General features: G+C 37.0%; 1 non-coding gene across 1 annotated transcript; it reads left to right on the forward strand.

Annotated features, from left to right (window-relative positions):
- The first annotated feature begins 3,168 nt into the window (after nucleotides 1-3,168).
- LOC143653344 (U6 spliceosomal RNA) lies at nucleotides 3,169-3,270 on the forward strand. Its single transcript, XR_013161255.1, has one exon. It is a non-coding gene; the product is annotated as a U6 spliceosomal RNA (small nuclear RNA).
- The last annotated feature ends 10,844 nt before the right edge of the window (nucleotides 3,271-14,114 follow it).

A 14,114-nucleotide genomic window follows, 5' to 3' on the forward strand; every position in this document is an offset into this window, starting at 1 on the left:
TTGCCTCTGTATCCAGGGAGCTTACGGTGCACTAGAAAAGATAATGGGCACTCTCTGGCATACAAATATTTAAATAAAAGTTTAGGAAATAGCAGTTGCCATAAATGAAATGCAGAAACACCACAGTTGTTGAATAAAGGGAGATAATGCACACACAACCATGGTATAGAGTACAGTACTCCAATAAAAGTTCCCATTTGTTTCAAACTGAGGTTGATAGTGTCTAGCAAATGGCATTTGAGACCATGTTTAAATGCTTTCTTAGGTAAAGAGAAAGTATTATGAGGCGAAAGAAAGCACTGGAAGGAAGAAGGGAGAGAATGAGAAAGGCAGGGAGGGAGGGAAGAAAGAAAGGAAGGAAGCAGCACGGACAAAGGAACTTCAGTTAGGTGAGAAAACTCAAGTCCAATTTCGCTATGGTACTGTGACAAGAGCCTTCAGAATCTAAATATGATCCTATTTGAATTCACCTAAAAATCCCAAATACTTCTGAGTAAATGAATTTCTCCTTTTACAACTTCACACATCAAGCATTTCATAAAGCATGTCCTCAATTACTGAATTTTAGTGTACATAGTAATTATACCTCATGTATGCTTGGGAATAATAATCTTTTACTTGAATTATCTTGGACGGCTGTTACAAAGTCAGAAAAAGGCTGATATTTCATTCTTCCTAGGTCAAATCTCACTCCAATAAAACCTGATGTTGTAATCTTATATATTCTTAATCTTTCAGGATGAATCTGAACTTGGCCCCAGGCGATCCTACTCTTATATAAAAGGCTGTTTACAGGGCAAACGAGGATTTACCAGCTTGGGAACACTTCAAACTGCACTTTCCAGTTTGCTACTAATTTGAGCAGGAAGTCATGATTTGTGGATCTACAGGTCATTGTGTACATGGGAAAACCCTGTGTACATGGGATTAATAACCCAATAAAATCAGATCTTTTGGGTTCAACTGCCTCCTGTAGCTCTGAACAGACAGGGTATTTAGCTGTGAGAATTCTATTTTCAGATTACTTCGTTGCTTTTTCTAACTGTTCTTAGCTCCTTCCAATACTTGATCATGTCACTTTTGCAGCGCACTGTCATGTTTTGAAATCAGCTGGGAGCTACTCCGATTTAAAACAAAACAAAACAAAAGATCAGTGGGTCAGCCCGCAACAGATTGCCCTTCCGTCACCACAAAATGACTTTAGGATTCTGGGGGGCTTTCAAATGAAGATCTTGGGGCCAAGATCATCGAGTGCCATAGACTGAGCAGTTCTGATGCCTCATTGCTGCTTGAACCACTCCAGCTCTCAACTCCCAAGTTTGGTGGGAATAAAAATATTGCACAGATGGGACTATAACTGACCGTAGCCTGCTCCATTGTATGTCCAACCATCTCTAATTACAGCAACGCACGAGAGGAAGAGATTTGAAAGGGCAGGTGACGGGAGAGGAGAGGAACCTGTTTGACTTAAACAGCACAGGATCCCTCACCATCAGGCCTGATGTACATCAGCCTGACAGCTAATTAGGGTAGACATGAATTTTTCCAATGTAACAGATGTTCGCTAATCAGGCCAGATTTGGAGCCCTTGAGCCAGCAACATTTCATGCACAATTTAACTATCTAAAAGGAATAAACTACTTAATGCATTGTACTGAAGGCACAGCTGTTTCACAATCAGAAAATTTGCTGTCAAAGATGTTCTCTTTAAAACTGACATGTTTTTATATAACTCTGATGGGGTGTTTATAATGTATTAATAGTTGTCAGCAAGAGCTGCTGTCATCATCAAGAAGTAAAATATTTCTGAAGGTATATTAAAATGAACAGACTCCATTCTCTTCCCCCAAAATCCATGCAGATAATTTATCTAGGTTGAATGTGGTCTGCCTGGTCCCAAAATGTATTTGAAACAAAAACATAGAATGTATTCTTTCAATTTATTCCAAATTTAAGACAAAAACCATTCCTGTGTCTTGCTTTGGGTTTAAAGGCTATTTTTTTTAAACCGCATTTCCACATTTGTTTACAAGGTTGGATGTTTTTTATCATTCTAGAGTTATGGAAATACACTAAGGGTAACATCATTACAACACCAAAAATGTTTTATTGGTAAAATGAAGGTTTGACATCTTCATAAGCATGAACTAATTTGGTAAGGATGAAATGGGATCTCTCTCTCTCTCTCTCTCCATGCTCTCTTGCACCTCTTTTATTAAACTACTATTATAAAAATACTGCTAAATATGAATTTAAAACTTTATTTTCTTTCTTTGACAGTTTAGTCTTGCTTGTGCTATTTGCCTTTTTAATAGTAAAGCAAAGCAACAATTAGTATCCTATGAATATCGAGAAGTTCATATCTTTTTAAAATATGGATTCATGAGTCTTTGCATTTGAAGTAGATGTTAAAAAATATAAACCGATGACTTCAAATTCTAAAATAAAGACAGGTTATCCAGTTTTAGTAATCTGCATTGTCTGTATCATTTAGCAATGTACTTATTATTTTATGCATTCGAAGAAATTCTTTGCCCCCAAATGAAAGCATTCTTAAAACTGACCTTACCCATCTATAATTAGGAAGTTTGAGTAACATTTTAATTATGTTCTCACCATTTTATGATTATTATTTGTATGCTTTATTTTCAACCAATAATTTGAAAAAGTATAATGAATTATGCTTTATCTAGCAGGGGATTACTATATGTAGTGATGAGGAACTTCCTTTCCACCTGCTGGCCTGAGAGGATTTGTGACCCCTAGGAGGGACCTTGTTGAACTGATGCCTCAGCAGTTCAGGACTTCTGGAAAACTCAAAGCTAATGAAATTTTTAAAATCTAGTCCCAATTAAAAGATCTATTGTCAGGATGAATAACAGGGTCCAGGGTTCTCTGCTATAACTCAAGGGAATCTTATTTTTATGACATAGTTTTCTGATGTGTTGACTTATTCCCTGGAAGCTGATTGCAGACCAATTCTATAAACACCGCATTTCCACGTGATGACAAACCATGTCACAACTAGAAATGAGAGTTTTCATGTCTGTGTCCCAAAGTAACACTGTCCTGGAGATATTAAAAATAGGTTTCTCAACATATTAAAACATGAGGTGTCTTGAGTCTATCACTCTCCCTTCAGATAGTCTACACAAAAAGGTTGTTTGCGTGCTCGCTTCGGCAGCGCATATACTAAAATTGGAATGATACAGAGAAGATAATTTCCTGCACAAGGATGACATGCAAATTTGTGAAGTATTCCATATTTTTTGTTACGTTTAAAAAAATTTTTAATTTAAAAATTAAATAAATAAATAAAAACTTTAAATGTTAAAAAAAATAAAGGTTGTATACCATCTTCAATTTGAGTATCTTTAAAATATATGTTTTTGAATCTTTAAGACAATTTCATAACCACCAGCAGCTCTTTAAAATGGGGCACATTTTGACCTAAATTGTAGATAAAAACTTTTTTCAAATACTAAGTCTCAGGGTGCATGAGTGGTTCAGTGCTAGAATGCTCACCTTCCATGCAGGAGACTTGAGTTTGATTCCCAGACCATGAACCTCAGAAAGAAAACCACAAAAAATAAAACACCAAGTCTCCGTGTCGGCACCCACCTCATCTTTAAATAATTCAACTTTGTACACAGCATTTCATAGGAAAATGAAATGTTTAAAAAATTTACGGATTTAGAATCCGCTTAGAATAAAATTCATACCCTTTACCACACAACCTATAAAGCTCCACATTATCTGGTCTCTCCCACCTCCCAGCATCACTACATGCCCCCAGCCTCCTTGCTTACCCAGATCCAACCACATCTGATCTGCTTTCTGAAACCTGAAAATCCACAACCTCAATTAGTTTCCCACTGGGAGAGGGTTTATGGAAGGTTAATCTGCAGTTACCAGAACTAATTGTCTGTCTATCTACCTACCTACCTGTCCTTTTTCTCTCTCCAGTCTCCTCCTGTTTTCTGGAAACTGTCAACAGCTATTGCTCATGTTAAAACGAGAGCTTCTGAACTAAATAGAATGGGACAGTAACAGGAGATACAGAATGAAAACAAGCAAGTGAAGAAAAAAATTACCAGCTGAGAAGTACTAAGCATGGTACCCTAATTATTCTCGTCATAGTTTTAGCTGTTGGCATCTTTGATTTTAAAATCTCAACATTTCAGCAGTAAGGCTTCAACTCCACTTCTTTGGGATATTTGGGGTATTGGGGCTCTTTCTCAGTCCTAACCCTTATTTAAGTCAGTGTTTAATCAGCCTCTTGTTCACATTTCCCTGATATTTGCTTCCCTTCTCCCTTTGAACAGGCAGTTTCCTTGGCCCCCTGGATCCTTTCTCTCTTGTCCTTTGCGTGGGGGTGCTGATATTGGCATCTCATTCTCCTATCTCACAGCCTTTCAAGTTGCCTCATTCTCTATCCACTTCCAGTGCTACTCGTTTGGAAGTAGAAATACTTAACCTCTTTTTTTTTAAGCAGAAGCATGTTGGCCTTGAAATGAGAACCCAATCATTTTTCATGTTATACAACTTTACCTCCACCTCTGTCAGGTATCAGATGACAAAAGAGCTTTGACCATAAGTCAGAGAGCACATCAAAAATATTCCTCCTGTGATTTCTAATCCTCCCCCTTTGTTTCAATGCATAGAAAATGCTACAGGCAGAGGTCTGCTTGCTGAACTTACCCTTGACCAAATCTTAAAAAGTAAACCACCGGAAAAGAAAAAAAAAAGAATAATAAGCAAATGCAAAACCACAATGCACGAAATGCATATAGCTAATAACTGAAATATTGCAATGCTGAGTGAGATAGAGATACCCTTTTTGTAAAAAAGAAAAGGTGGCTAATACAGCTTCATAATTAAAAAATGAACAAATATGAAAACATATATGGTGAAAATGCTTCGACCACTGTTATTTGTCAGTGTCCACAACCTTCCAGTCACAGTACAACTTCTATTAGTTTTTTGCGTGTGCCCAAGGTTTCTTATAGAAAGATAGACTATACATTTGCATTTGTATTTTCTCTTTGGCAAAGGTAGCATATAATACACTTTATCTAGCATATTTCTCTTCTCCATTTCATATATCTGAAAATTCTTCCATGTTGATACAAGGAGATGTTCATTTTTTATTCCAATGTGAATCATTCCATTGTATAGATATACCATAATTAATTAAGCCAGACCCCTGTCTGTAGACAGTTGGGTTGATGCCAGTTACCTGCTGTTACAAACAGTGCTGCAGTCATGCACAAGTTTATCTGTAGGGAAAATTTCCAGAAGGGAAACTGCTCAGTCAAAAGCTATATACTCTATATTTTGGAAGATAGTACCAAACTTTCTTCCATAGGTGATGCATCAGTTTATGCTCCTATCAGCAATGTATGAAATTGCTTATTTCCCTTAGCCTTGAAAACAAAAATGTTAATAAATGTCTAGATTTTGGAAAACTTGGAAGTTTGGTAACAAGTTCAGTTGTGAACTGTGGTATCCCGGTATGATTTCAGATTACTTTTCTCATACAGGAAAGGAGTGAGGCTGGGCTTTTTTTTTATGCATTAAAGAACCCTGATTTTTCTATAAACTCTTTTCAAATCCTTTGATCATTTTTCTATTGAGTTTTTAATAATTTTTTAATCCCTTTACATAGTAGGGCAATTAGCTTTGTTTAACATGTAAATATTTTCCTATTGTGTGTTTTTTCTCTGATTTGTTTATTGTTCTTGTTTGTTTTGGTTTCCTTTCAGAGGTTCTTTTTTGGTTTCATCTTTATATGCTGTATGGTGGGGGTCACATTTAATTCTTTTTCCTTGTGAGTTTCCCCTTATTGCAGCACGATTTTTAATTTTTGTTTTTTGTTTTTTTGTTTGCTTTATCGTTAGTTTAAGAAGTGCATGGGTCAGGATTTGAACCCAGGTCTCTTGAATGGCAGGTGAGAATTCTACCACTGAACTATCCTCGCACCCCCTCCTTTTGGAGGTTTTAAAAGTTATTTTTCTATCAATTTATTAATTTTTCTATTATCTTATTTCTCATAATTAAAAATATGTTTTTCAAACCAACATTATAAAGTGATTCTCTCATGCTGTCTTCTATTACTTTTATGGTTTCAATTTTTAAACCTTTGAATCTCTCAGAGACAATCCTGATAAATGATGAAAGGAACAGATTAAACTTTTTTTTTCAGATGGCCTTGACATTGCCCCAGCATTATCGACTGACTAATCCATTTTCCCGATTGTTAGCATATGATAAATTCCCTATACCATGAGGGTCTGCCTCATCGTTCTATACAGCCCCTTTAGATTAAACCACAGAGGCCATTTCCTGCCTTTTCTCCACAACCTATGCTCCAAAACTCAGACCTGCTCAGCCCTCCTCATCGCCAAGCTCTTCAAGGATGGAGCATCCCAGCTACCTCCATCCTCCATCCACTTGCACGTTTTTTGCCCTGCATGGCTCCCACCTTGTCCTTCTCTGACTAGCAAACCTGGACTCATCTGTTAAGATTTGATAAACTATAGGACTGCTGAGAAGCAAGGAACAAAACAGTGCTCTGATATAATGAAAAGGTTGGGGAGAAGACACTATGTGTATAGGCAAACAAGAAAGTCACAAGAGTGCTTGCTTCTGGGAAAAGGGATTGGCAAATTAGATTGAATTTCTACCAAACAAACGTATTGATTGTTAAATATGTTGTAACATTTTATGCATAATTTCATTATCAAGCAATGGCAATTGAATAATTTGTCTTCATTGCCCAATGACATTGAAATGTAAGGGAATAAATCAAATAATTTTTAAAATTAGATGATGAATTAAAAATAAAGAACTGTAATTATAAAATCTGTAAATGAATAGCATAACATCACCCAGTGAAGCACCCCTTCACCATTCCTCCAATAACAGTTAAAGTCTCTTTCTGCTATGTTCCCATGGCACTTCATACAAACTTCTACTTTAGCATATTGTGCATTGTGGTATAATTTTCCTCTCACCTCTAATGAACTATTAGCTTCTAATTCATTTTTGGTACTCAGACACTGAACATCAACTCCTTTCTTTTACTGAGTATTCAATAAACGTTTGAGGAAGGAAGGGAGGGAAGGAGGAAGCAGATATCCAGGAACATATGCATTAGGAAAGATTTCTACTGGGGAGAAGGGATGGGAAAGTGAATAGGTTATAAATAAAGAGAATAAAGAGTGGTGACCTCAGACGGACCAAAGATGAACCTGTGCTATGAACCAAAGTATGCTATTTAGGAATTTCAGGAATTTTCTTCCTCTTACACTCCACTTCCAATCTGTTGGGAAATTCTATTGATTCTACCTTCAAAATGCATCCAGAGTCTGACCACTTCTCATTATCACCTGGGTCCAAACCACCATTATCTCTCATCTGGATAATACGATAGCCTCTTAATTGTCCTCTCCCTCTCTGTTCCACACACTCTTGCCAGGGCAGCTAGGGAAATCTGATATATGTTTTGTATGTCAGATGGTGTCTCTACTCTGGTTAAAACCTCAAATGGCGTCTGGTTTTCTCAGAGTGTAAGACCAAGTTCTTCCAATGGCCAGTGTGACCCTGCATGATCTGTTTGCCTTCTTGTCACTTTTCTGACCTCCTCTGTTACTCTACTTTCCAAATGCTTTTTCCTAGTCACACTGACCTCCTGGCTATTCCTCCAACACACTAGACACACTTCTGTTGTAGGGTCTTTGCATTTGCTGTTCCTTCTACCTAGAACGTTCTTGCAACAGGCAGTTCATGACTCATTCTCTCACCCGCTTCAAGCTGAAGAGAGGCCATCCTAGACTTCATTTAAAATTTCAAGCCTTTTTAGAACTAAGGTAAATCAGTAAAGGGTAAAGGATGATATTCACTGTATGTTAAAACTTTAACTTCTGGGTGAGATCAGAGGAAGAGATGTCTATTTGGTGTAAAATTTATATTTTCTGTAGCACACTATCTAATTTAACTTACATGATCAGTCTTCTCGGACACCATAATTGCATGGAATTTTGAATAGGGAGTGAGCCCTTGTTGGTTTGTACAGGTTAGTGCGATGCCCAACACATCCCAGAGTCATATGGACAGAAAATAAAAAAGTATTTGCAATGTACCCATCTGGGGAATTTCTGATATTCTCACAAGCACTTGGGGACTACCAATTTAATAGGCAAGCCCTAGATCTTGGGGCTTGCCTTTCTGAAACTTATTCATGTGAAGGAGAAGCTAAACCTACTAATAACGATGCTTAAGAGTCATACCCAGAGAACCTTGCTTTATTGCTCAGATGTGACCTCTCTCTCTCTAAGCCAACTCAGCAGGTAAACTCACTGCCCTCCCCCTTATGTGAGACATGACTCCCAGGGGTATAAATATCCCTGGCAACATGGGACATGACTCCTGGGCATGAACCTGAATCTGGCATTATGGGACTGAGAAAGCCTTCTGGACCAAAAGGGGGAAGAGAAATGAAACACAGTTTCGTTGGCTGAAAGATTTCAAATAGAGTTGAGAGGTCATTCTGGAGGTTAGTCTTATGCAATGTATAAAAATTCATTTTTAGTTTTTAGTGTATTTGAATAGCTAGATGGAAATAACTGAAACTGTTGAACTATAAGGAAAGTTTACTAGTCCAGTAGCCTTAACTCTCGAGAAGATAATTGTACAACTGTATAGCTTCTACAGTGTGACCATGTGATTGTGAAAACCTTGTGGCTGACATTCACTTTATCCGGTGTATGGTCAGATGAGTAAAAAAAATTAGGACACAAAATAAATAAATAATAGGGAGTGATGAGGGTATGGGATGTTTTGGGTATTCTTTTTCATTTTTATTCTTATATGTATTTCTTTAGTATAATGAAAATGTTAAAAAATTATTGTTAAAAAATTATTGATTCCTTCTATTTAAAAATGGAAGGAAAGCAGGAAAAAGAACAAAACAGCAGTCCACAGGCACTTAGTAAATTCCTTTTTGTGTATTTGCTTGCTTTTTTTTTAGATTTTTCTCTTTATTGTGAAATATAACATATATACAAAAAATATATTCAAATTTCCAAGTACATTTTAGCAAACAATTATAGAACAGACTTTAAAGTTTGGCACAGGTTACAGTTTCACGATTTTTCATTTTTTCTTCTAACTGCTCCAAGACACTGAGACCAATAGAAATATCACTGTAATGATTCAGCAGTCCTACTCATTTGTTAAATTCTATCTTCTCTGCGCTACTCCTCTTTCTCTTTAAATAACATATATACATAAAAGCAATAAATTTCAAAGTACATCACAACAATTACTTATAGAACAGATCTCAGAGTTTGCTATGGGTTACAATTCCACAATTTAAGGTTTTTATTTCTAGCTGCTCTAAGGTACTGGAGACTAAAAGAAGTATCAGTATAATGATTCCAGCACTCATACTCATTTGTTAAACCCGACCATCTCTGTATAACTCCACCATCACCTTTGCTCTTTCTCCCACTCTTTAGGGGTTAAAAAAAAAATTTATTGTGATGAATGTACAACTATATGATGATACTGTGAACCATTGATTATACACTTTTGATGATTATTTGGCATGTGAATATATCTCAATAAAATAATAAAATTGCATAAAAAATTGCAAGCTGCCCTTATGCTCTAATCCGGCATTCTCTATTTTCTTTCCTTTCTTTATTTTTCTTCATGGTACATATCACTTTTTAATACACTATATAATTTACAAGTTTATTTTGCCTCTCTCTCATGGAAGTAAGCTCCGTGAAAGAAAGAAGTTGTATGTGTGTTCAGTGAGGAGAGTCGCTGGTGTTCACTGATGTTTCCTCAGCCTGTAAAAGAGTACCTGGCACAAATTAGGTACCCAGTAAATCTTTGTGGAACGAGCAACTTAAAAAACTCTTACATTCTATCAAGTAAAACAGACTTTGCAAGAAATAATATCATGTGTATCTTGTGCCTTATAAACTGCTGGCCCATGCACACACGCCGCCAAAGAATGCATCCTAACATCTAGTGGGTTTGGAGCTTGGTCTTCTCTTATCTGACACTTTTCCTGAACAGTCTTATCCACTGCCATGGATTCAATCTCCATCCATAATGTGACTATATCCCAATAACGCCCAACTAAGGCAATAATGCCCAGAGCTGTCTCCTGAACTCCAGACCTGTATATCAAAATGCTTTCTGGATATTTCCATTCTAATGATATATAGGCACCTCAAATTCAACATTTTCAAAACCGAGCTCATTGTCTTCTCCTCTAAACCTACTTCTTCTTTGATGGCTTTTCTCAGACAGCTAAGCAAGCCATAAATTCCACCACTGACTTTTGTCAATGACTTCATTGACTTTTACCTTTATCCATGTTTATCTGATCAGTCACAAAGGACTAATGCTAATCTCTAAATGTGTCTTGAAGCCATTAACTCCTGGCAGTACCCATTGCCACCACCCTCACTGAGGCTACAGTCAACTCTCATCTGAATATTGTGATAGCTACACCAATTTCCCCACTAATTCTAGTGTAGCAACTCAACTATGAAAGTAGTTAACTTTATCGGACATATTCTGAGCACTTTACAACCATTTGGACCCTACAACACTCTTATAAATTAGATTCTGTTATTTCCATTTTACAAATAAGGAAACTGAGGCACCATGTGTCTGTGTAACTTCTCTGGGTCCCATAACTAGTAAATGGTTGATCTGAGATTTTAAACCAACATTCTAGCTCTGGAGTCCAATTCTAGCTCTTAACCATGTTATTTAGCTTCTTCTGACTGATAATTTCTTTGCTTGAAAACTTTCAGTAGCTCTCCATTATTCTTACAATGATGCTCAAATTCCTTACCAACCTCTTCAAAATCTAAATCCTCTCGTTTCCACCTTTATCATTAAACTCAACCACCACAATCCCCCATCTCCCACCCCTGACCCTTATTCTTTGCTCCATCTCTAATGAACTTCCAGTTCTTCAAATGCTTTTGCACTCTTGCTTATGCCATTCCCTCTGCCTAGAGCAATTTCACTACAACTCCATCACCATTTGCCTGACCAATTCCCACTCGCTCTTCATGTCTCACCACAGGACTTTCTGAAGAAAACCTCCTTTAACCACCCCATTTCACACCCCCACAACTAGCTGAGGGGAACTTCCATTTTGCCCCTACACTGCAGAGATGTACTCTGGGACTCTTTTCTCCATCTTTCTATACTTGCTCCAGTGGTAAGTCTGTTCAGTCCCATGTCAATGGCTTCTAATCACTTTTTCCAACCTGTCCTCTCCTGGAAATCCAATCTTTTATATCTGACTGCCAACCTGACCTCCTCGTAAGGAGCCCAATTAGGTCTACTTAAATTTAACCTGGCCAAAACAGAATTCTTGGGTTTTCCTTGTTAATCTGCTTCTACCCAATCTTTCCCCATCACTGCCCATTTACTTGCTCAAATCCCAAATTTAGGAGTTATTTTGATTTTTATTCCATAACCTTCTAATCCAATCTTGCAGGAGTCCTGTTAACACTCTCTCAAAAACATATCCCAAATCTGTCTACTTTTCTCAGACTTTCTTGCCTAGAATAATTCAATAGTCATGTATTTAACTCCCACACTTCACTTTTGCCACCTTGCAGCCAGCCAGAGTAAATGTTTAAAACATAAATCAGACTGTGTATTTCCCTGCTCCAAATAACCCAGTGGCTTTCCATCATACTCAGAATCAAATCTTACTCTATATACTGGTTTACAAAGCACTATATGATCTGGAACCTTGCTATTCCTTTGGCTTCATCTAATACAACCTTTCCTTTGTCACTGTACTCCAGTTACACTGCTCTTCTTTCTGTTCCTGGTATGTGGATCTTACATTTCTTAGGCTTGGATTCACCTGCATGTGACAGAAAAAACAAATATAAAGATCTTACACATATTTACTCTCAAATAAAAAAGATCCAGGGATAAGTGACTTAGGGCTGGTATGGTAGCTCCATAAGCATCAGAGTCCCAGGCTTCAACCAATCTTGTTACCCACCATCTCTACATCATGGCTTGTACCACATGGTCAAAAATGTCAGCTTGAGCTCCAGCCATCACATTCACATCCCAGCCAGAGGAATGTTAAAGGGGATACTTCAATATGTTTTCATGCTATTGGCCAAAACTCAGTAGCATGGTCATATCACACTACAAGGGAAGCTGGAATGTATAGATTTCATTCTGGAAACATACATGCCTAGCTAAAATTAGAGGCAAGATGGATATAAGAGGATAACTGGCAATTTTTACTACAAATCTTATTCTGGAATTAATGTTATTTACTAGCTGTTTTCTACCTGGAATGTTCTTCCTCTTAGATTTCATATAAAGGATTCTTTGTATTGATCTGACCTCATCCTAAACGTCACCTTCTCAGAGAGATCTTCTGAGACCATGCAATCTGAAGAAGCTATCCAGCTAGTTTCTAACACAATCGCTCTATTTTAATATCTATATAGCCTATATCATTAGCTGAAATTTTACTTTATCTATTTATCATTTGATAGCGAGTTATTTCCTGTCTCAACCCCCAGTAGAATGTTAGTTCTTACGAGCAGGGTCCTTGTTTCTCTTTTCACTGCTGTATTCCTCAGCCCTTCAAACAGTATCTGCCTTCAGTAGGTCTTCAATAAATATTTGTTGAATGAATAAGTTTACCCTAATAGATCATTGATCAACATCTTATAGTTGCCTGCCAACTTTTTTGTGTTCCTTACTACTACATAGGCAACTCAGGAGCAGTTGTTCATCAATGTATCTCATACATGTAGTGAGGCCTTAGATATAAATCCTTCATAAAATACGTGGTTTGGAAATATTTTCTGTCACTTTGCAGTTGTCTTTTCATCCTCTTTCTGGGGACTTTCATAGAGCAAAAGTTTTAATTTTGATAAGGTCCAATTTATCAATATTTTTCCTTTTACAACTCGTGCTTTTGGTGTCAACTCTACATCTTTAGGGCCTGAGATTTTTCCTAAAAGCTTTATAAGTTTTCATTTTACATTTAAATCCATGGTCCACTTGGGGTTAATTTTTAGAAATATATTTCTATTGACAGATGTTCACACAATACAGTCCATACATGGTGTGCAATCAATGGCTCACAATATCATTACATAGTGGTATATTCATCACCGTGATAATTTTTTAGAACATTTGCATCACTCCAAAAAAGAAACAAAAAGTAAAAAGAAAAAACTCAGCATACCATACAAGTTAGGGTAATGCACTATCATTTGGGGTTAATTTTTGTGTCAGTTATGAGGCTTAAATTGAGGTACTTTTTTTTTTCTCTACCATAGATTAGAACATTTTTTGGATGTCCAATTGCTCCAGTATGGAAATATTTTTTAAATAATCATTAAACAGCTGGTTGTCTGCAAAGGATAATTAACAAGAGCTAGCAACGTGGTCACTAAAACCAAGTGGGGCCAAACTAGCTTCTTTCCTTTCTTAAAAAGAAATGAGATTTCTCTACTGAGATATTTGAAGAACGCTGGCAAAATAAAATGTATGTAAAACACATACTCCTAGATTGAAATATAGAGCTCAGGGAGAGATAATGATCCTACTCTACGAGATACCAGTCAGAGCATTTCTAAAATACAGTTTTGGTTCTGGGTGATACATTTTAAGAGTGCTTCAAGGCCTACATGGAGAAGAAAGGTCCAGTTAAACGGAAGGTCTGCACTTGTGACCTATGAGAACATCTGAAGACCAATGTGGATAGTGAGAGATTATAAAGAGAACATGAAGCAAATTTGAAATATTTCACATTTCACGGACAAGGGAGAAGATGTATTCTGTACAGCTTTGAAGAGACAGAGCTAAACCAAGGGGGCAGAAATTACAGAAAGCTTTATCTCAGGTCAAAGTGGGGATGCTCTTGCTAATAATTTGTACTGATCAATCCTGGAGTTATCTAGCCCAAAACACAGTGAACCCTTCATCACAGAACACTGTGAGATGCAATGAGAGAGGGACCTATTGAATTCACAAGTCCACGGGCAGGATAATGGACACTTGAATTTGGAGGAGGAAGATTTTCT

This window comes from Tamandua tetradactyla, chromosome 1, assembly GCF_023851605.1.
Source record: "Tamandua tetradactyla isolate mTamTet1 chromosome 1, mTamTet1.pri, whole genome shotgun sequence".
NCBI classification, from domain to species: domain Eukaryota; kingdom Metazoa; phylum Chordata; class Mammalia; order Pilosa; family Myrmecophagidae; genus Tamandua; species Tamandua tetradactyla.